Source organism: Lichenostomus cassidix, chromosome 12 (genome assembly GCF_008360975.1).
Source record: "Lichenostomus cassidix isolate B80296 chromosome 12, HeHo_3.0, whole genome shotgun sequence".
In the NCBI taxonomy this organism is placed as follows: Eukaryota; Metazoa; Chordata; class Aves; order Passeriformes; family Meliphagidae; genus Lichenostomus; species Lichenostomus cassidix.
The window spans coordinates 15,029,321-15,050,732 of record NC_139493.1 but is presented as its reverse complement, the minus strand read 5'-3'; the positions used below and the strand labels follow the sequence as shown (position 1 = coordinate 15,050,732).

At 40.8% G+C, this 21,412-nt stretch overlaps 1 protein-coding gene across 3 annotated transcripts in view; it reads left to right on the top strand.

Moving 5' to 3' along the window:
* Positions 1–21,412, top strand: part of LOC146431812 (uncharacterized) — a 92,317-nt gene that overhangs the window by 35,924 nt on the left and 34,981 nt on the right. The window contains exon 7 of one of the 3 annotated variants that reach the window (XM_085072158.1): positions 14,539–14,890. The exons of 1 other annotated variant lie outside the window; for it this stretch is intronic. The gene's annotated coding sequence lies outside the window, so the exon portion shown is untranslated. Of the gene's footprint in view, positions 1–68; positions 165–14,538; positions 14,891–21,412 lie in introns of those variants that run through there. One more of the 3 variants, XM_085072160.1, reaches the window with a different exon arrangement.

Here is a 21,412-nt window from a genome sequence, read left to right as displayed (position 1 = left end):
GTATGGCTTTTCTCACAGGTTCAGCTCAATCTTTGCATAAGCAGGTTGTTTCCTATGTGTACTTCTAGGTTTTGTGGAGTTTGAGGCTCTCCAGCCTCACACCATGAAACAATTATTGGAAACAATCACATTTTCCCATCTTCCAACACCAGATTATTACATCAGCTGTAAGTTACTCTGCCCAGATCTATGAGCAACTGCATGAAGGTGCTAGCATGAGCACATTAAAATGACATGTATTTTACTTTTTTAAAACCTCATACTTTATTCCTAGTAAAATACAGACTGCATCCCAGAAACATCATTCAGTTTTCAAGCTGTCAGTGGAAGGATCTTTGTGCCACAAGGTTTTTTTCCTAGCTATATTGGTTTATTAGATATGTTCCCTCCTCTGAACAATTCTCTTATTGCTAAAATGCCAGGCTATAAGTGCAGCTGCTCCATCCTGTTGTACACAGGCACTTGAGTCTGTGTTTGTGCTGTCATACTGGAGAGAGCAATATCCTCTGCTGTGAAAATGCTGTGAATGCATTGTGGTGGATAACATCCATTCAATTATACAGAGCATCTTCCACAATTCCTGCAAAGGGGACAACAGAGCTGACAACCAGAAATACAGTCAGAAAATAGCACAAGGCACTTGCTCAGTAGAGTGGGATTTTAGTCCTGAGTACTGAAGAACAATGACAAACAACATGCTTGCTGCTGTATTAATAGGTTTTATTTCACTACAACTCTTACATCACATTCTTCAGCTTGTCATGCTTTTTCTGTACTAATCTTTCCTGTAAGGTTTTGCTCACATCTTCCCCATGCTCTATCCTTTCTGATACGTTTCCCAGGAAATGAAACAGGATAGAAATGCTGGGGTGGTACTAACAAGACAATACAGACTCTTTCAGTGAGGAGGAATGATTTTGTGACTCTTGTAACTTATCTGGTGACTCTTGTAACTTATCTGGTGTCTAGATGTTGAAATCCTACCAACCACCCTGTAAAAAGTGCACAAAATGTTGAGTTTTGGTATGAAATCTGTTAAGGCATTTTCTGTTTTTTTTAATCTAAATTTGTGTATTGTTTGTATGTTGCGTGCATCTGTGATTTTTATTTTTAACAAGTAGTTCACACTTAACTAGCATTTGAAAGCTAACAACCAGACTTAGTTCTACAGATGTGTGAACCCTCCTACACAGGCACAATCCTTCTTCCTTTAATTTAACTTCTTTTTCCCTGTTGCAGTACAAACTATTAACTCTGCTCTCATTGTCTTTACATGGACAGTGTAGAAAATATGTGACAGAGTTTGGTTTTCTCAGCAAGGCTGAATGAAGCTAAGTCATTTTAACTTACATAATTTGATGATCTAAGATTGTTATTAATGATGGGAGACTGAACAAAGTTCCTTAACTATGTACCCCTCTTCTGTATGTCTTATTTTCTAGACTAAAATCAGAATATGTCACAAACTTCCCCTACAGGCAGATCTCCAGCAGCACATACACTGTTGATTCTGCAGTGCCTGGCTGCTTTAATTTCTACACACAAACACAAATCTGGCAAGTGATACTGCATTTGTTAGATCATCTGATATTCAAATGGAGGATGATTGAAGCAAAGCAGTTGAGGAAACGTAACTCAGGGAAACTTTTGTTTCTCTGAGAGCAATGATTTTTGTCTTTGCATTAGATTATAAAACAGCTGGGTATTAGGCTAGCTCACTTTCTAAATAATGACACAGCCATCAGGAACATATTTTCATTTTAAAAAGCTGCAATTATTTACTTATTCTTCATATGTATTAGTTTTTTTGGTGGCTTTCTTAGCCTGTTCTGTACTGTAGGTATGTAGTCGTAGTTCAACTTTGTAGAAATAAAAAATATTTCTCTGCCATAAAAATACCTTATTACCTCAGACAGACAACTGGGTTAATTTTCACTTTGGCACATGCATAATTCTTGAACAGGCACTTAATAAATTCAAAAATATCTGAACATGAAGGCTTAATAATTGGTTTTCAAACAGGTGCTTGAATGCTGAAGCCTTCAAATAAAAAGTGAACACAAAACTTCAGTAAGAGAGCCTGGGCAATTCAAATCGTTAATGTTTCCTTTTTTTCACTTTACCATAGTTATAACTGGCAGTGATTTCCCATTTCACACTTTTGCTTTAAGAATGACTTTTAAAAAAGCAAGTGTGTGTTCCAGGGAGACCTTTTCCCTCTGTTTTTACTTGCCCTTTAAATGTGTAAAGTGGTCTGATGTAAATGACAGCTTTTGGACTTTGCCCCAAATAACCAGCAGGATAAGCTATTTTACTTTTCTTCCTGCAGTCACCATAGCAGTTATAAATCCTTATTTTCTTCACACTAGAGTCCTTGGACTTCACTTTTTTGTGGAGCAATACTTCTGTGTGTCTGTGGAGGAACAGATTATTTTGCTCAAATCACCATTGTTTCTTTGTGCAAGAGGGAAAAATATATAAAAAACCTAATTTTAATGAATTGTAGCCAAAGATCTATAAATGACTTGGGAAAATGGCATGTTAAGCAGTTACTGTAATTAACTGCAGCCCCAATCCCATAGGAATTATTCTGTGGGTATGGTGCTTTATGGAAATTCCATTTACACCAATGAAGCTTTTCTAGTTGTGTGAATTGAAGCACACAGACTTTTGGAGACTCAAGATCAACATTTTTTAGGTACTGCACTTAGATAAGTTAATTATTTAAACACATTAATGTTAGTGGAGCGGATTTTATATCCATGTTCTTAATCCCGGGCTGGACATCCTTTAGGGGTGTACACACCTCCCTACGGGAATTTGGGATGCTCAGGAGCTGCGATCTCAGTCAGGGTGTGCAGGCTCTGCATCCCTCCCCGGAACCACAGCGTTCAGCACTCATTTCACAGAGTGTGGGGATTCCTGATGAATGTTTGAACACTCCTCTGCGGTACAGCTCTCCACTCGGCTGAGATAGCATCAGTGACTTGCAAGTCGGCTGTGTCTACAACAGATTGATCATGCGCTCGTACGGGAAGCAGGTCCCGAGCCGCAGCAGCAGCAGCGCGGAGCTGCTGCCGAGTAATGCATGACCGGGCTGCTGCCAGGGCTGCTCTCTCACCCGGCCCGGGGATGGCTCAGCACAGCACATGTTCCACATTAGCGCCCAGAGGCGATTGCTGTTTACATGATGACAGTGTCAATTATCACCTACAACACTCCTGCAAGGAGTAAAATGGCACTGACAAAGATGCAATTATTTGGCCATTTGCTTCCCCGGTGCTCTGATAATGTCAGTGTCCGACTGCTTCTCTAGTGATGCTTTGAAGGCTATGATGTCTTGCAACTGCAATGTGTTGAAAGCTGCAGCTTCTCCCACTGCCTGTGGATGTGTTGGCATGGGGAAATGTGCTGGTTAAAGAAAAGCTCTCACCACTCTCTCATCTGTAACATCAAGCACCCTTGTGATTCTGCTGGGTGGGGTAAATAGATCATAGCAGTGCAGCAGCCAAATCAGGGTCTGAGGGAAGGGTTAATGCACAGGGGAGGGCGTTTCAGCACCTGTAGTTAGCTCACTTTTGCGGTGTTATATTTCAATATTAGATAAATAACAGGCTGTGGCTGCCAATTTCAAGGCTGCAGAGTCTGCCGGTGGCAGCTGCTCTGTGGCTCCAGGCCAGCCGTGATCCAGTGTCCTGAAGGAAGAGGAGGGAGAAGTGTTGGGGTGACTCAGTGTGGTGTCAGCTGGGACACAGCCAGGGGCTGTTTGCCCTCCAGGGAGCAGTGGCGACCAGAGGTGACAATCCCGCGTTCAGTCCCTGGGTCTCTGGGACAGCTGCAGTGCCAGGAGCTGGGGAGGGAAGAGTGAATGGACTCACCCATGGACAAATGCTCGTTCCCTTCACGCTGACCTTTGTATCAGCCCTGCTCCTCAGAGGTGTTCCTCTCAAATTCCACAACTGGTGCTACTTGGTGCTCCTTAATCACCTCCTGGAGCAGTGGGCACAGCCAGCTCTGCCTGCTGCTGGTTGAGCTGCCCAGCCAGGCCTTCCCTCCAGGGGGACAGAAACCTGGCAAGGCTTTATGGCTTAATTTGTTTTAGGGAGACAAACAGAAAGAAGGAAGGAAAAAAAATAACTGACAGCTTTATTTCTTGGTTAGTTTCCTATTTAGAGCATGTACTAGTGATGTATTTAACACAAAATCTGGAGCAGGACTGAGCTCATTGATTAGTTGTTTTCTTAACGCTGGTGAAGATCTTTTTTCCCCCAAGTGCATCCCATCTTGCGCCTAGGAGAGCTAGTATAACTTTTTCTGTTATTTTCCATTTGGAAAACCTCTGTTGTGGAAGCATAACCTTTCTTCGTGAGTCTCTCCATTTCAGTGGTAGACTGTCAATTTAAAAAAAACTGAAATAATCTGATGATGAAACTGAAACATTTTGTTTGATCATTTTAAGAATAGCAGATTTGGGGAATTTATTCCAGTAAAAAATTATTGCCTACACTTACATTGTTACATGGTCAAATAGAGTGGAAATCAAAATGAATTCCCCTGAAGAGTTTCTTAATGTCATAAGGCAATGTTTTTATTCTTTTGAATGGCAGCAAATCTACAAGATGTGAAACTTCTGGAGTCTCCTGGAAAATTGCAGGGGTTTCTTAAAGCTCTTACCAGTAACAGGGATGAATGTTACCAGGATGTTTCTTTTTTTCACACAATTAAAATACTGGTTTGAGTTTCTTTTTTTGACCTCTTGGTTTCACCTCCCAGCAAAGGCAGGTGTAAAGCAAATCTAAGGGATTAATGGGCTAATCTTAACCAGGAATTTTCTTCTGGACTCGGCAGGATAAGCTATCTGTCAATGGGCCATGATTAGCAAAATTGTGCTGCTGGTTACAAACGTGAACATTTATGAAATGCTCTCCAGGACATAATTCACTCAAATCCATATATATGGAAGTCTGATTCACAAAAAACCCCAACCCAGTGTCAATCACATTAATTACTTATGCAACAATATGTTGTTTGTTGATACTGGCATTTATAAGCTGCAAGGGAAGTTTTTATCCTTCCCAGTGATTAGGGCTGAAAACCTAATTACAACATGTTCTAACATCAAGTGATGCATTCCTGCAGCTCTTGCTCCCTTTGAGCACAAGTAATTGGCTGCAGAAGCAATCAGAGTTCTTGTTGTAATAGAAAATAGCAACATGCTTTGAGAGCCTTGGTGAAAGAAACCTGAGATAGCAGCAAACCCCCTTAGTGACCTCAGGAGGTTTCTGGGGCTGAGGTAATGAAGAACCCACTTTCAACCATTGTGGTAGAAGAATCTGACATTATTATTTTTGTTTTAAAGCCAAGCCTAACAGTGAGACATGCAATTTACTCCTGGCCATCAGCATGCACAGTGAGGTTGTGTTCCCTTTTGTCTTGGAATAACCTAGAACTCAGCTCACTTTGATGTCTGATAAATTTACATTAAACAGTGGCAAAACCTGGTCTATGAGGAAGTCAGTATTCAGGAATGGTTATTGGCATGAGGAGAGAAACCCTCTGTTCAGTAACTATCAAATATTTGTTGTATTAGTACTATAGGAGGAGCCCCAGTACAGAAAACAGGATTCTCCTTTAAAAGGAAGCAGCTCACCTGTTTCATTCACATGTTTAAGTGTGTCAGCCAGAGCACAGATGTTTGATGGAGCAGAAATGGCTTGTTAATTAAATTGCACAAGAACACATCCTCTAGCCTTGTTCTTCAAAACACTGCCCGGTGGTAATCAGAGGGAGGGACTCTTTAGGTCCTGTCACTGGAGTGATGGGTTGCTCATCTGCCATGGAAGCACAAGGGAAATATTCTGAATGTGTTAAACATTTGTGAAAAATCTTACTTAGTTTTATTGGTGCTCTGCAGGATCCTGGAGATGCCTTTTGAAGGATATTCAGTTTCCTGAAAGAAATTAGGGCAGAGACATTCTGACATTAGTAAGTAAGAGGGAGTAAATAATAAAGGTTATTTGCACAGGGGAAAATGATCTGAGTATAACATAATATGATAATAAGGAGAAATTAGGTAGTAAAAAGATTTTGGTTTAACAGCAAAAACTACATGCTGAAAATTTACCTATTAATCTAATTTCACTGCAAGATCCCTGTGAAACTTTTAGTCTCAGGGGGTCATTTGTCAAATCTTCCCTTAATGTTTCATTAAAAGTAATTTAAACTTGTGGAGAATGTAAGTAACATTTGCAAGTGCACATTATCTCCCCTCAGCTTCAGGCTGTCCTGACCCTTCTGGGTAACTTTGGCTGCTGCTCATCAAATATTGAGTGGCTCTTAATGTAATTGCATTTACTCCACAGCCTCATGAAAGATAATCAGGTCTAGGCAGGCCAAGCAAACAAGAGGAGCTAAAGAACAATCCACCAATAAACAAAAACAAACAAACAAAAAAAAAAAAAAATCTGTTGCCACCCTATTGCATCCTGAGCTGGGATTAATGAAGGTAACCCTCACTTCTCCCTGGCAGGTGTCACAGCTCTCATCCCTGCTGTTCAAAAGGCCACAAGGAGGGTGAAAGTTCAGTACCAGCTTTGGAGTTTTTGTTGCTGCTACTCCTGTTTATCAAGAAGAAAATATTAATTGGAGCATTAAAAAAATTAGGGATAGTTCTTAAAAATATTTAATAATATTCAGTTGGAGAATGGTTTGGAGTGAGAGACAAAATGGTGATGGAGTCGAGAAGACCTGCAGGTGTGTTTGGAGGGCACACCTGGGAGAAGTGTGCAAGTACAGGGCTGCTCCACTTCTATATTTGATGTTAATGGACATCTAAGAGGAAAAAAATTTCTTAACATACTATTTCTAAGTACTTGGGCTGATATTTTCTAAGACTCAGGTGTAGGTATAACTTTAATTTTAAAGAACACTGTGCTCCTATTTAAATGAAAATTCTTAGTTTTCTGATCAGGTAGGTGAATTGTAATCTCTTTCAAGAAGGACAGACCTTGTCAAAGGTCACAAATGGTCTTTGATACTACTGCACATAAATTGTAGTTTGCATAGATTTAGTCCATTAGAGAGAAGCTTTCCTGGCACTGGCATAAACCATTGTACATGAATTTGGTGGTAATGCATTAGCTTAAATGTAATTAGCCTGATTAACACCAGCTGAACTTAATTTATTACAGCTGTGATTAGGGCTGAACTGTGGTGGTGTGTCTGTTTCTTCACCAGAGTGCCTGGGAAGAGTCCAGTCTGGGCTAGGTTGGTGTGTGGCAGAGTCTCCAGGAAAACTGTCGTGCCCACTTAGTGTCTGTGAGCAGGAAATCCATTCCAGCAGATCTGGGGAAGGAGCTTGCAGGAGTGCTGTGACAATTTCAATTAAAGGTCTGAGAATGGTAATTATGTTTACATACCAGCAGTCTGATTAAATGTAAACTAATTATGTGACAAGCTTAAACTGTGACCTGAATTACTCTTGCAGCATCGCAGTTGAATTTCAGTAGAGTTTTTGGATAATACATTAGCACTATACAAGCTTTCTTTTTTGTAAATGTGAAATATTATGAATATTGTTGTAATAATCTGACCTTCCTTTCCTTACTTTTTCTATCCAGCTTCAAGCATAACTTGTAGCTGTGTTTTGATTCAGCTGTTCAAAACCCTACTCATAAAGCAAGAGGTATTCACGGAATAGTTCAGTTTGGAAGGGATCTCTGGAAATCATCCACTCCAACCCCTGCCAAGAATGGGTCACACAGAGCAGGTGACACAGGAACATGCCCAGGTGGGTTTGGATGTCTCCAGGGGGAGACTCCACAACCTCCCTGGGCAGCTGTTCCAGTGCTCTGCTACACTCAATGTAAAGAAGTTACAAAATCATTGTCAAATAGCTCCTCTTTTGAAGGGTATATGAGTTCAGAAGAATTTGCTGTGCTGGTTTTAGAGGGTCTCAGGCAGATGGGATGTGGGCAATGTCTGTGCCCAGCTCTCTTTGCTGAAGCTTCTCAGTGCCCTGAGGAGGAGTGATGATCCCTCTGGGTTGTTGTGCACCTTGGTCAGCTGAGAAACAGAGTTTGTCATCCTCTCAAAGTCACGTGAAGGCAACAGTTGAAAGCAACTCGGAGGTATTTTAATGACCAAGTGCACAGCTGGGTACTGTAACCCTGGAAGGGGTTTAATCTGTTTAAAATAATCCACAGCCTACCCTGTGCTGGAGTTCAACCAGAGATCTGCAACTAAAGCCTTGCAGTGGGTGTGGGTATGCCATGATCTGACCACTATGAACTGCAATTCTGAACCACTAATGCACAGCAAAATGACAGAATGGCAGAACAGTCTGGACTGGAAGGACCCTGGCTGATGCCAGTACCTGGTCACCTTCTCTGTGCAAAGCAGGGCTAAATCCAGTGTTAGGTTAGGTTGCTCTAACTCTAGACGTCCTGCACACTGTATCCTTTCAGTACTCTGTAGTTCCAGTGTTTCCACCTGGGCACAAAGTCCACTGGGTTTGAATGGAAACATCTCGCATCAAAGTGTCGTTGATTCCCATATCCTTTTGATACAATATAAATCAGTCTCAGAGCCTGATCCGAAAGCCTGAATGTAGCATTCTGTGATCCTTTCAAGGGATTTTAGTATCAAGATCAAAATACATAAAAAACTGAACTGTGTATCTAACACTGAGCGTGATACCAGAACTTCAGATTTGCAAATTGTGTGTCTTCTTTTAATGCTCATAAAAATGTGAACTAACGTGGCAACAAGGAAACAATTAAATTCAACTAGAACTGACTAATTTTATGGTATTGTAAGAAGATTATATCTTCTCAACTGGACTAAGTGATTGCTCTTTTGGTTAAAGGATGACAATACCTCCAGTTCTAAAACTGTAACATTTTAAATTGATCTGTGAATAGGTCTCATAATAAGTCTGAGTTTTTCCGTTCTTAGTCCAAAAGGAGCAGAGCCTTGATTACCTGCAGTGGTTTTGCTTCTGTTCTCCAAAAGCTGCTCCAACTGGTGGCTTGCTTCTATATGCTGTAGGTTACAGACAATTCCCCCAGCAGAAAAGAATCACAGCAAATGATCTTATTTTCTCTTTCCTTCTTTCTTCAGGAATTTATTTCTGGCTTTATTCATTGCCTATATGAGAGATAAGACCAGCAGAAACATTTTGCAGAGATTAATATAACCACATCTCAGTTTCTTTTCATAGCTTGTTTCCAATATTCTGAGTGTTTAAACATCAGTTAAAATACCTCTGTGTCTTTTCAGGGATTTTATTCATTCTTTAAAATCAAACTGTATGAATCAGTTATTTGTTCTCTGCATTTTCTAACAGAATTACTGGGATTTTCTGGACTGTTGAACAGCAGTTTATTGTGAGCAGGGGGGGCAGAGAGAAAAGAAATATGTACTTGGTGCTTTAATATTTAAAGGGATAACTGGGTTTTACAAAAACATGAGTAAATATTTGCTTCTAAAGTATACTGACCTTAATACTCTTGAAACAAGTTTATATCAATATTGGGAACGTGGATTACAGCAGTGATATTTATAGGGCGTAATCCATTAATTATAGGAATTCATGGACTTTAAAGCCATTTGGTAGCAAAGTACTCAATTTCTAGCATTACTGGCAAACAGTTTCTGCTTTTGCATGGGAGAATGTCTGTTTGTTTTTATGTACTCACTGCTTTTTCATGAGGGATAATTTAGCGCTGTTGGAGATAATTGAGCTTCAGGAATAGCATATGTAGAATTTTGGTCATGCAGTGCTTCTTGTGGTTTCTGCTGTGTTAAAGAACTGGCACACACATATACTCTTTCCAGCCTGAGCTAATTTGATGCTCACACCAAGTCCTTGCAAACCTCATGTTTAACCTTGTAAAACCAAAACCTGTTTCATTTTATTTTATTTTGCCCCCTGTAGCCCTGCAGCAATCAGCCCAGGGAGCCTCTCAAGGCAACTCTGCTGGCCATGCTTGGAAAAATTGGGGTGCAGAAGTAGCCCCTCTTATCCAGTAAGTACTAAAGCCTCTGTCACCAGGCATTTCACAGTTTTAAAAATAATGAATAACATCTTTGTAAGATCCTAGACATCGATGACAATTGCTACATTTTTTGTTGGACATCTCTTCAGTGTTGAGGCAAATAACTACAAGGTGCTCCCTCAGATGGAGATAAAAAAGTGCTATTTCATTTTAAAAATCCAGAACAGCTCTGGTTTTCTCTGTGTCTTAATGAAGTGTTCTCCATATATTTTTTCTGATATAATTACTTTTTTCCTTATAGTTCAGACTTCAGCTTTAGGAATTTAACTGTTGCACTGATTTTTAATGTCTCCAGGATTAGAAATAATCTGTACTCTACAGCTGTAATTTTCTGAAGATTTGATTGACTTGATTAAACAGGTATTTAACTAGACACAGTTCATGGACATATGGACAAAATTCAATTTTTCCAATTAGTAAGGATTTTGCAACCTTTTAAATTCTTTTCAAGTTTGTTTTAAAAGCTGAGGAGATTAATCCAAGCAGCAGTATTCTCTTCAACAATTTTCATAACTCTACACTGAAAAAAATGCACTAGTTTTTTAAAACAGACTAGTTTTTAGTCATCAGGTCTTGGTAAAGTTTTCCATTCCACTTAATGTGATAAATATGTGCATATCACACAACAGATTTAGGTCTTGTCAGTCTTTAATGAATCAGAAATTTGTTTCATGTTGCCAAATATTATGGTCTCCTTTTCACTCATGCTTTTCTGGAGATTGCTTTGGTGTATAATCAGTACTGACAATCTTAGAAACAGTCTTTTAATTATTTATTGCTTTGGTATCCCTCCCTCTATTAAACTTCAGCCTGACTGAAAGAATTGGAGACATATTTGAGGGGTAAAAATTAAATTTTTAGAAGAACATAGCAAAAAAAAAAAAAAAGAAAAAAGGATTAGTTCTTGTTGACACTGGAGCAATCAGCAAATCACATCACTTCATTGACTTACTGCTTTGGCCTTGTCTGTTCAAACCTGGTTTTCTTTCATCCTGTTGTTGCTTTTGTGCCAGTTTCTTCTGTTTCACCTCAGTGAAGAGTCCAGCTTTTCCCTGCTGGTAGAGCTTGGGAACACTCTGGTGCCTGTCCTTGTTTTAGCCATGGAGCTGTTGAGGTTTATCGTGGCAGTGGTATTTTTATTAGGAATGGGATTGAAAATGCCCTGGTGTTGGCACTGTCTGCTGCTGTTTTCTCATTTGGCTCAAGCTCTCAGGTTTGTTACTGGGGCTGATAAGCTGATGTGATGAAGTGCCTGAGCCCTCCCTGACCCCTGAGTGCTGCTCTGAGTCCATCCAGGCTGAATCCTGAGGAACAACACATGGGCTGCTCCAGGACAATGTGCATGATGTGACTTAGGTTGGCCAACAGGAGCTGCTTCCACCTCTGGCTGAGGTCAGGCTGAGGCAGGGAGACTGCACTGCCTGCTTTCCTGCCCTTGCACTGCTGCTCCCAGTGGGATTCGCTCTGACCCACTGGAGCAGGGCTAAGAATCTCTTCTTAAAGTATTGCATTGCTTTCAGATTTATCTGAGCCATGCTGAGATAAATTTAACACACTAATTCCTAACACAAAGCTTTAAATTATTCTTCCAATTAGAGAATTTAGCCTGGGAGACAGCAGCTTGTTCCAAAGTTCCCAGACCCATTAGCAGACCTTATATTATCTGACTTCAAGTGAAAGCAGTTTTGCTTTAGTTCAGTCTGTTTGAAATGGTGTGACAGCATAAGCTTTGAAAAGTCACAGAGCTGGATGTCATCAACCTAGAAATGACAAATCACATCATGCTGATAACAGCATCACCTGGAGGAAGGGTAGTGATGTGCCACTGCACTAGATCTGATGAAGAACCCTAAGGGATCCTATAAATAATGTCTGTATAGGGCTGAAGATGGGTCTGTGATGCAGACAGGCACTGGTTTGTTAAACCCAGGCTTTGGTCCAGTCTGGCCTGTGCTACATTGCAAAGGGCACATGAGGATATCAAACCCTGCAATCAACACTATTAACTGCAGCCCTCTGATAACCACTGTAAAACTCTACCGGATTGACTACATTAATAAATCATTCAAAAGCTCTGATGAGCTGTTTGTGTGCTACAACAGGACTGATATCTCCCATGATTTCCCAGTAGAGATGACTCGTCACTACAGAGCACTCTGAATAAGCCTCTGTTCTATCTTTAGTAGCCAATACACAGAGCAAGGATTTAATGACCTGCTCTAATAATGTGGATGGTATAAATATGTATTTAAATGTGTTTATTAGATCCTCTCAGGCTGATTTTGCATATTTCTAATGTTTAGTTCCAGGGGAGCACAGTTCCTGAGAACTAGGTAGTCACAACAGCAAATACTAAGGAATTACTGGGAATACTGACAGGGTTAATGTAATGCATGTCACCTTGAGATCTGGACTGAGAACCTTCTTACAACGCAGCCTGAGATGATTTGAAATGGCCATAATGAGAAAATAAATTTTAAAAAGGGGGGGGGAAGAAAGGAAAAAAGAAATATTAAAAAAGAAAAACGACAAATGAATCAAGTATTTCCTCTCATTGCTCATTTGGTTCTGACAGATGAAATTACCTGTGTTATCATCTCCCAATACTTGCATGACTGGCCAGGTAATATATAGAGGAAATAGCAAATGTGGGAGAATTAGTGAGAAGTGGTTGAAGAGTCATCTCAGCACCTAAACGAGGAAGAATTATGCTGGAGGTGTTCAGCATTTTCTGACAGAGGGATGTGTATGTTTAATGAACTTGTTGCACTGGTATTATTTACAGCTCTCTGAGTGCTACCAAATGCTTACATTTATTTGAAATGCTTTCTGCATCCAAGAAAGGGTGCAGATCTAACATTTTTATGAGCTCTCTCTGGGACTGACCAATACAACAGAGCAGACAAGGAATAATTATTGTAGACATACTCCAAACAGTGCACTGAGCAGGTTATTACTATGAGATGCCTAAAAATAGCATCCCAGAACTTGCCTGAAGAGCTCTTGTCTATGCTGAAGAAGAATGGATATGCCACTTAGAGCCTATTATTTAATGAGAAAGGCAATGTTGACACAAACTAAATTGCTTTAAAGCAAGGTCAGTCATTTTTCATAAAGAGAAAGCCTCGTGTTTCTACCAGTCAACAGTTCCCACTGGTGACCTGATTAGGCTGACATAGATACAGGGATGGAAGAAATTATTCCGCTATATTTAAACACAGACATGCTTCTGGTTTTCAGTTTAGCTGAGCTGAACAAATATTAGCTTGGAATTGATCTGAAACTGAAACATTTCAATAAATTGAGTATTTTTTGTGGGTTGAATGAAGAACTATATTGAACGACGAGTAAATTGAAATTTCAACTGCTCTTAATAAAAGCAAGAGGCTGTACTCGTAAAATGGAAAATGCTAAAGTCAAGCTCTAATTTGGAAGGCAGTTCAGCTCAAAACTGTTTTTCTTTTATTTATTATGAATAAATCTTTCCTAAGCAAAAATTCTTCAGTCCTCTATTTTAAAAATAAGAGCATGTATTTTGGGTGGAAAAGCAGAGTCTGTGTTGCTCGTTCTGTTCTCCCCAGTTGCAAAGTGCTGTTCTTGATGGAGATGACAGTGAACTCTTTCTGTATAAGTTTCACTTTGGAGCAGAATGTCTCCTCATGTAACAAATCACCTGCTCCCTTGTTATCTAGTCTTTCAGAATTTGCCAAGACTGGAGTCTTGAAGCTGAGAAATAAATTATAAAGTTGAGTGTAGGTGATGATAAGCACTGCTCCTTTCTCATCCTCGCTGCTTGTGGGGCTGTTCCTCATTCTTTTCCCCACCCTCACTGTCAGGCACCACCTTCTCCTTTCTTAAGTATAATTTTGGAGAAACAATGTGAAGGGGAAAGTGATTTTTTTACCTAAGCCATGGGAAGGTGTTTCTGATGGTTGCCTGCAAAAACAGAAAATAATCATGAGAGGAGAGTGAAGCAGAGCCTTGCTCTACATTGTCAGTGTTAATGGGAGAGGATGTACTGGATCAGAACTGAGCAATGTGACCCAAAACACTGTTATTGGAGACTGGAGAGGATGACAGCTGGGACAGGAGAGATCCAGTCTGGTACAGGGAGGAGAAGATGCAGGAAGGAGGATATGAGGACTGAGAAAATGTTCTCAATTATAAGTGTGTGGTACCTGGGCTTTCCTGCCTCCCTGATGAGCCTCCTTAGGTGCACTGGGGCCAGCATAGGGATGGACAGCATAGGGAATTAGCAAGAATTGTGTCCACCTAGAAAGAAAAAGAGTGAATCCTTGCTGTGTTTTGGGTTGGTCAGTCGAGTCCCCCTCACAGCATTACTGTGGCATCATTACTTCTCGTGAACCTTGGCCTTGTACTTTTTTCACTTGTTTCCTTTTGTTTTGGCAGACTATCAGTTTGTGAGGGAAATCTGGCAGATACATGATCCAATGCAGACTGAGCTGTGCTCTTTCATCAGATCAGAGAGATGGTGCCAACTTCACCTCCTGTGTGTGCCGAAGCTGAAGCCCTGTGACATTGCTTTCTCTGTCCCTGTTAAAAACTTACATCTGCAGACCTTTCCAGCAGAAGTGTCAGGCTATCTGGGGATAATGGACAAAACACTTCCAGTAATTGCCTCTTCTCACTATTCATAGGGGCACAAGAAATCACAGTGCAGATTTGCAGAAGGATTTGGACCCTGACATCAATCACCTTGGGGCCACATCACTGAAAGATTTTCCTGCAGTAGTCAGAAATATTTCCTGGGGAGCCTGTGGTTTGAAAATTTCCAGTCTGATGAAGTAGAAGGAATTGGGAAACCAGTCATGGTAAGAAAAATTCGTCCCTACACTTATATTGTTGTTGCCCTAAATTGTTTACGTGTATCATATTACTTTTCTATTGCTGGGTGCATTGCATATCAGCTCTTCTACATTTTTTGGCAAGTCTCTTAATCTGTGGCAAACAATAACTTTTCCATTTTCTCCTTATCTGTAACAATTATCATTGGAAAGTCCTTTGCAGTGAGGAAGTCAGAGAGAATTTCATGTTTTCCATATTTTAATTAATAGCTTGATGAATTATCCCGGAGAAGAAATAGTTGCTGTAATTGGTCTAGAACTAATGAAAGAGGAGCTCTGATGAAACATATTGATATTTACTATAGTCTGCCTACAGAATCAATTTTTTTCATTCTTTATTTTCTTTTCCTTTAAATTCAAATTAATCCATGATAGTAAATACTAAATGCTCACCACTTAGAGAGAGGGGGATTTGTCACAGAGCAGTGGCATTGTGGCATTTGTAGAGAGGTTTCCATCACTAAGGGCTAATGGGTTTAATGATGGTGTGAACAGATTGCTAAGTGCTGTGGTGAGCTTTCTGGGCTGGAGGGAGGAGGTTGGAGTCTGGCAATGTCAGCAGGTACCTGGCAAGAAAACACCGTTGGTTTCTATACCAAATGTTACGACTTTTTTGTTTTGTCTTCGTTGTTTCTTGTGGGCTCTTGTTCTGAGCAGCAGTTTTATTGCAAAGTGCTGCAGTGTAACACACTGAAGCTGTTCATTGTGGCCTGAAAGACTCTCTGCCCACTCAGGGCTCCAGCACAGGGTGGTGTCAGTGCATCCACAGTGACAGTGCACACCACAGCCTCTCAGCTGCTTCATTCTGTGGCTCCTGCTGGATGTGCTGTGTCTGTGGATGGCAAAGTGGGCACCTTTTATTTTGAAGAAGCCTGTGTATGAATCTAGTGCAATTAAAATTGTTCAATATAATGAACAATTCTGTAGATAACAATTCTGTTGTCTGATGCTGTGAAACAAACAGCTGGTCTCATTTTCAACCAGAAGCTTCAATAAGCCTCAGGTAAATAACCCCTTGGCTGACCTGTGAAATGGGAAAGTGTCCAGACCACCTTGCTCTGCCACCTTCTGAGGTGAAAACAGAGACCCAAAATCCAACCAAAGTCCCCAGGGAGCTTCCTGTCAGCACTGCAGGAATTAGGGTGCTTGTGAAGTGCAGAAGATTTTCATAGTACCAGGGATTATTTACACCAAATTTCCACTTGTTTAAAGCTTGTGGTGGATGAGATTCCAAATTAAAAACCATTTCTCTACAGTTGTGGCTACTTAGTGGAGGCTTAGACAGCATCTGTGGCCCAGGGTTTAAAGAGGTCCAAGCACTTCACTAGGACACGAGGCACCATCAGGAGAACTGGAAGGTTGATGGGATTTAACTGAATGCACTTCCTTTTCTTTTAAATTTATGGCATGTAAGACACTTATTAGAATATGCAATTAACCTTGAGTTCCTAAAATTGTGATGTATTTCTTTCCTTGGAATACAATTCCAAATGAACTGCTGGCATAACTTCAGAAATGTCCTTGAGGTATTTAATATATATTAATTTAACAGGTGATTTTATGTACAGGTGGAGTACCATATAAATACCCATTCTTGGTTATAAATATTAGATTTAATCTCAGTGAGGACACTTAAAATAAAAGTGAAATATAGGTAGGCATCAATTCCCAGGTCACCTAATTAAGTGGCATCCTTGCTTTGTAATTTTTATTGTGCTAAACAAGGAATGTGTGTACTAATTAAGATGACTAATAGTTATGTTCAATCTAATTATAGCGCTGCCAGGAGGCACTATAATAATTAAGGGTCTGTCAATGTTTTTACTACAAAATCTTGGCATTAGTGGTGTACAGCTGAGCTATACTGTACTTGCTGCCTTATGATGTGGTGGAAGATTTCACACTGCATGTACTGTCTTGATTTGAATTACATTTGTTTACTTGAAAGGCATCTTTTTTCTTAGTGTTTGAGATGGAAGGTTCAAAGTAAAAATACTGTTTATTGGTTTTGAAGCACACACAAGCAAACTTCAAAAGTTTACATCACCACTTGTTCTATTTGCATAAATACCAATATTTGGTTGTTAATTTGAGTGGAATCTCCTGTGTTAGTCAAACTGAACAGGAGATTCAGCAGGAGCAAGATCTGAGCAGAGCTTTAGGTTTGGTATTTTTATCTGAGATGGCTCAGACTGGCATAAATGGGAGGATTTGCTCTTCATTTTAGATGAACAGAAGGGAATGCCTTTGTCTTTACTGGGGCAGAAATGGGAACCAGGATGTAAAACGTACCTGGGGCTCACACAGGCCCTGCTGCTCCACTGGGTGTAGGTGTAAGGCACAGGATAGGATGTTTGGAAATGCAATTCATCAAAATCAGTATTTATTGTCATGTCCTGCCCTGAATGGAGAAGCTCATTGTTAGGATGAACTATTTCCCATTAACTGTTTTTGGTTGTGGTCTACTAAGGACTCTAAAAACTGACAATGATGAAACAGATTTGGTGAAGAATGGTAAATATGGATACAATGTATCTAAAAGATAATTGCTTTTTCTTTATCGCTACTGGGCTGTATCTCATGAGAAATCTGTTTAAAACTATTATTACACATGCTGAAAAAATTATTTTGGTTACACTGCTGTACAACTGGAGAACAGCTGGAATATACCAAGTCTTCTCAGAAATGAATATGAGAGAGATGAGTTTCTTTTGGCTGGATTGTGTCAATTCTGATATGTTGAAAGTCAGGACAGGTTGGACAAATCTCACTTTCAAATAATCTAAACCAATGTTCCTTGGTACACCCGTGGCAGAGCTGTGTTCTCTCTCTAACAAGAATGACATTTTTCACCTGAATTTTCAGGGTAGTCATTGTACAAATGGGTGACAGAAATAATGATTGTCGGGTATGCCCTGGTGTGCATCGTCCTGCTTATGCTGGAAAATTATCCACAAGGTAACGCTGCTCCAAATGAACAGTGTCTGTAAATACCAGGGGACTCATTAGGAGCTCTGTCTGGGCAATCAGCAGTTTCTACTTGTGGCAGTGGGGAGGGAGGACGTTTCACAGGATGAAACATCCATAGGATATTTCATGAGCTGCCAGAGCGAGGGAGAGGCAGTGGGGCAGGAATGATTTCCTCTAGGCTGAGACTCTCAGCTCAGCATGGTCACAAGATCTGTAGTAGGAGTTGCATTTTCTCACTGAAAGGCTCACCTGGAGCATCACCAGTGCCAGAATTTGTGGAGGGAACCAGCTTGGTTTGTTTTGTGCTTCTGGCCTCGCTGGCTGAGGCCAAGCACCTTCATTCAGCCTGCAGTGCTCAGAGCACTCCCTGGAGGGGCTGTCTGCCTTCTGCCCCTTCTCCCTGAGCTCCTCCCAGAGGCCCAGGCTCAGCTCTGCCTGAGTCCACACACTGCCAACACAACTCATCCCATCCAGTGAGCAGCCCTGGCTGCTGCTCACTCAAGAGGATTGTTTTAAATCATCCTCTCTTTTATATCTTCCTCCTGCTCCAAATGGAAGCCCTTACAAGGAAAGCAAAAGCAGCTCATCAGTCTCAGCTGCCTCGCTGTTCCACGTGTGGTGGTACCTGGTTATTGGCTTAGCAAACATTCTCTGTGCCCAGTGTTTACTTTGCATCATCATACAAACAGACCCTTTTCCTCTATCCTCTCAGAGATCAAAAAAAGCTGGCAATTGTTGTTTAATGTTGTCTTTTGTACGCTGCTTTCTTGCTAGATTTGTCACTGCTGTGTCAGGTCCTTCATTCAAGAGACTACTGAGAGAGTCAATGAAGAGAGAAATAATGCAATATAAGCAAAAGCCTCTTAAAATGAGCTTGGAAAGTCACTAAGAGCCTTTGTTCCCTTATGGAATGTCTGGTGCTGCACAAAGGAAAAACTTGCAGTCTTAGGAAATAGTCTGCTGCCTTAAACATGAACTCTGCAGCACATTCAGGACATGGGGGTTTTTGTGTATGAGCAAGAAATTGGAGGAGTTTTTACAATACTATCCAAATAAGCAAATGGAATAAAGACTTCCAGCTCTTCATTATCAGTAGTTTACTTCTTTGCTTTAGGATTGGATGCATCTCCTAAGTCTTCACTAACTTTCATTTTCTCACATCAGCTCTGTACATTTTTGACCTGGTAGACTCATGGTTTATGGGATTTTTTACTCAAGGGGTTGAAATTAGACTTGAACTTTGTTATACTCACAGGTTTATTTGGTGCTGGCAGTGCACAGAGACCACAGCAGAGTATCCAAGTAGTTGAGGGACTGTGCAAGAGGGCTGAACACCAGGTGAAGAGCCTTGCCCTCATGTGTCTCCAAACAAAAATTCAGACATCCTGCTTGGAGCTTTCAAAGAAGTTATTCTGATGGTTTCAAATGGAGAGGCTTAGGAGTTTGAGCAGTAGGTGTTTTCGCAGTCTGTCTTGGTGATGATCACTCCTGAATTTCATTTGACATGTCTCACAATTAAGTATAACACAGCTGTGAGAATGTAGGTCAGCGGTCTCTTTATTCTAGCTATGATTTGTTTTCAAGGGGAAAAAAGCCCAAACAACTTTAAAGGAACTGAGAGAGAACAAAGAGCAAAAAATTACTTCAAAACAAACTTTTAATGAAGCTTTCTGCTACACACTTAAAGAAGAGTTATTGTGTTTCCTGGAGCACTATTTACATAGCTGAATTACCTTCATGTGCTGCCACTTTATCCTGAGCCTCTCCTGGTTATTGTGAGTTTGCTGTATGCCACAGCATACTAAAAATCTTCTGGGAAAAAGGTCCCAGGGCTGCGAGTTGGGGACCAAAGATCTGCAGAGTTGGGCTTTTTTAAAGTAGGGGTCTCTGCAGAATGAGTAGTCCAGCTTTTACAATAACTCCCCTTCAGATGCCTGCCCATCTGCACCACCCATCTTTGATGCCCCTGTAAAATCCCCTCTCTGGCACAGCTGTCCCTGGATTCTGTGCTGGGATAGAGTAAGAAGGGTTCCCCTCTGCCTGGGGAGTGTGAGGCTGTGAGAGCAGCGCTGGATCCCCCAGGGCAGCTGCTCCTCACACACACACACACCTGAGTCAGCAGAAATGGCCTGGCTAAGGAGGCGTTGAATTTGAATTTCAGTTTCTTCCTTCTGCTAAGAGCAGGATTACCCTGGAGGCACACAGCTGATTGTTTTTCCCTTACTGCAGCACGAGCCAACACAGAATGGCCATAATGGAAGACATGAAAATGCTAAACATTAATATTTAGCATGTAGCAGCCTTAATTAGAGACCTTTATGCAAGACACAGAACAAAAGCACATTCCTGTGAAAACTCCTGTACTGTTGCTGGGAGAAACAAAAGATGACTGAGGCAGCAATAAGACAAGGGTTACTGCAACAACTAGCAGTCACAGCACACCAGCTGCCCAGCATCATAGCAGAAATATTTTTGGGTAGTTTGAGTGCAACTTCCAATCATTTGCTTCCCAAAAAAGCCACATTTTTGCATCTTAACCATTACTTGGTCTGTTATTTCATTCAAGGCATATCAAGGTACTGAGTGTAGAAATTAATCTGAGTGTGCATTTCTCTGGTGCCTGGCTTGATACCAGAAAGAGATTAGAGGTGAATAAGCACTTTGTGAGGGAGAAAAACTAGTGTGAAATTAAATTTCACTCTTGTGTGGGGCTTACAACACCCTCTCCCCCAAATAAACTATGTTTATTTTAAAACAAGGTGAGAAATAGATGTGTAACTGATAGAAAATAGCATTCAGGCAGCTGATTACTTGATTGATTGGAACTGAGATGGACTTGCACTGAGATGGATTAATTGATTTTCCTACTTTTGGCAGGAGCCAGGTCTGTCGGAACAATTCTGAGCACTTCACAAACATCTGCCCTCTTGCTGTCAGGTACAATTTTCCTTCCTATACAGATGGGGAAAACCCAGCAGTCAAGGATGAGTTACTTGCCCCAGGTGAAGCATCCTGCCAAAGGCAGATGTGGGTTATCACTGCATCTCAGCCCAGGGATGCCACAATGTGCCTCAGTGGCCTGGGAGTTTTGATTTCCTCTATTTTTTTAGGGGGATATAGGGCCAGGCTAGATTGAGGTGTTTGCAGGCACAATAGGAATACAAATCTCCAGCAGAATGAAGCTTATAGCCATTTTCCTAATTCACAGCAATCATTGATAAAGTGTTATGAATCCCAAAACACAGTGAGATGTAGCCAGCCTTTTCAGCTCTGGACAAATATATATCTAGTTTAGAAACCAGATGTTTCTCCCACCTCTATTTATTCTCTTTCATGTCCTCTTCTAACTCTGACAACAAGATTAAGATACATGGCCTTATCAAAGCCTTACAGCACTAAAGACCATTGTGTGGCCAGTAGAGTTTACCTTCCTCATTGGATGGGGCCAGTGTGAATTATCAGCAACATCAAACACAAATACATCCACTAAGAGTCTCACCTCTGTCTTTCTCTACTCCC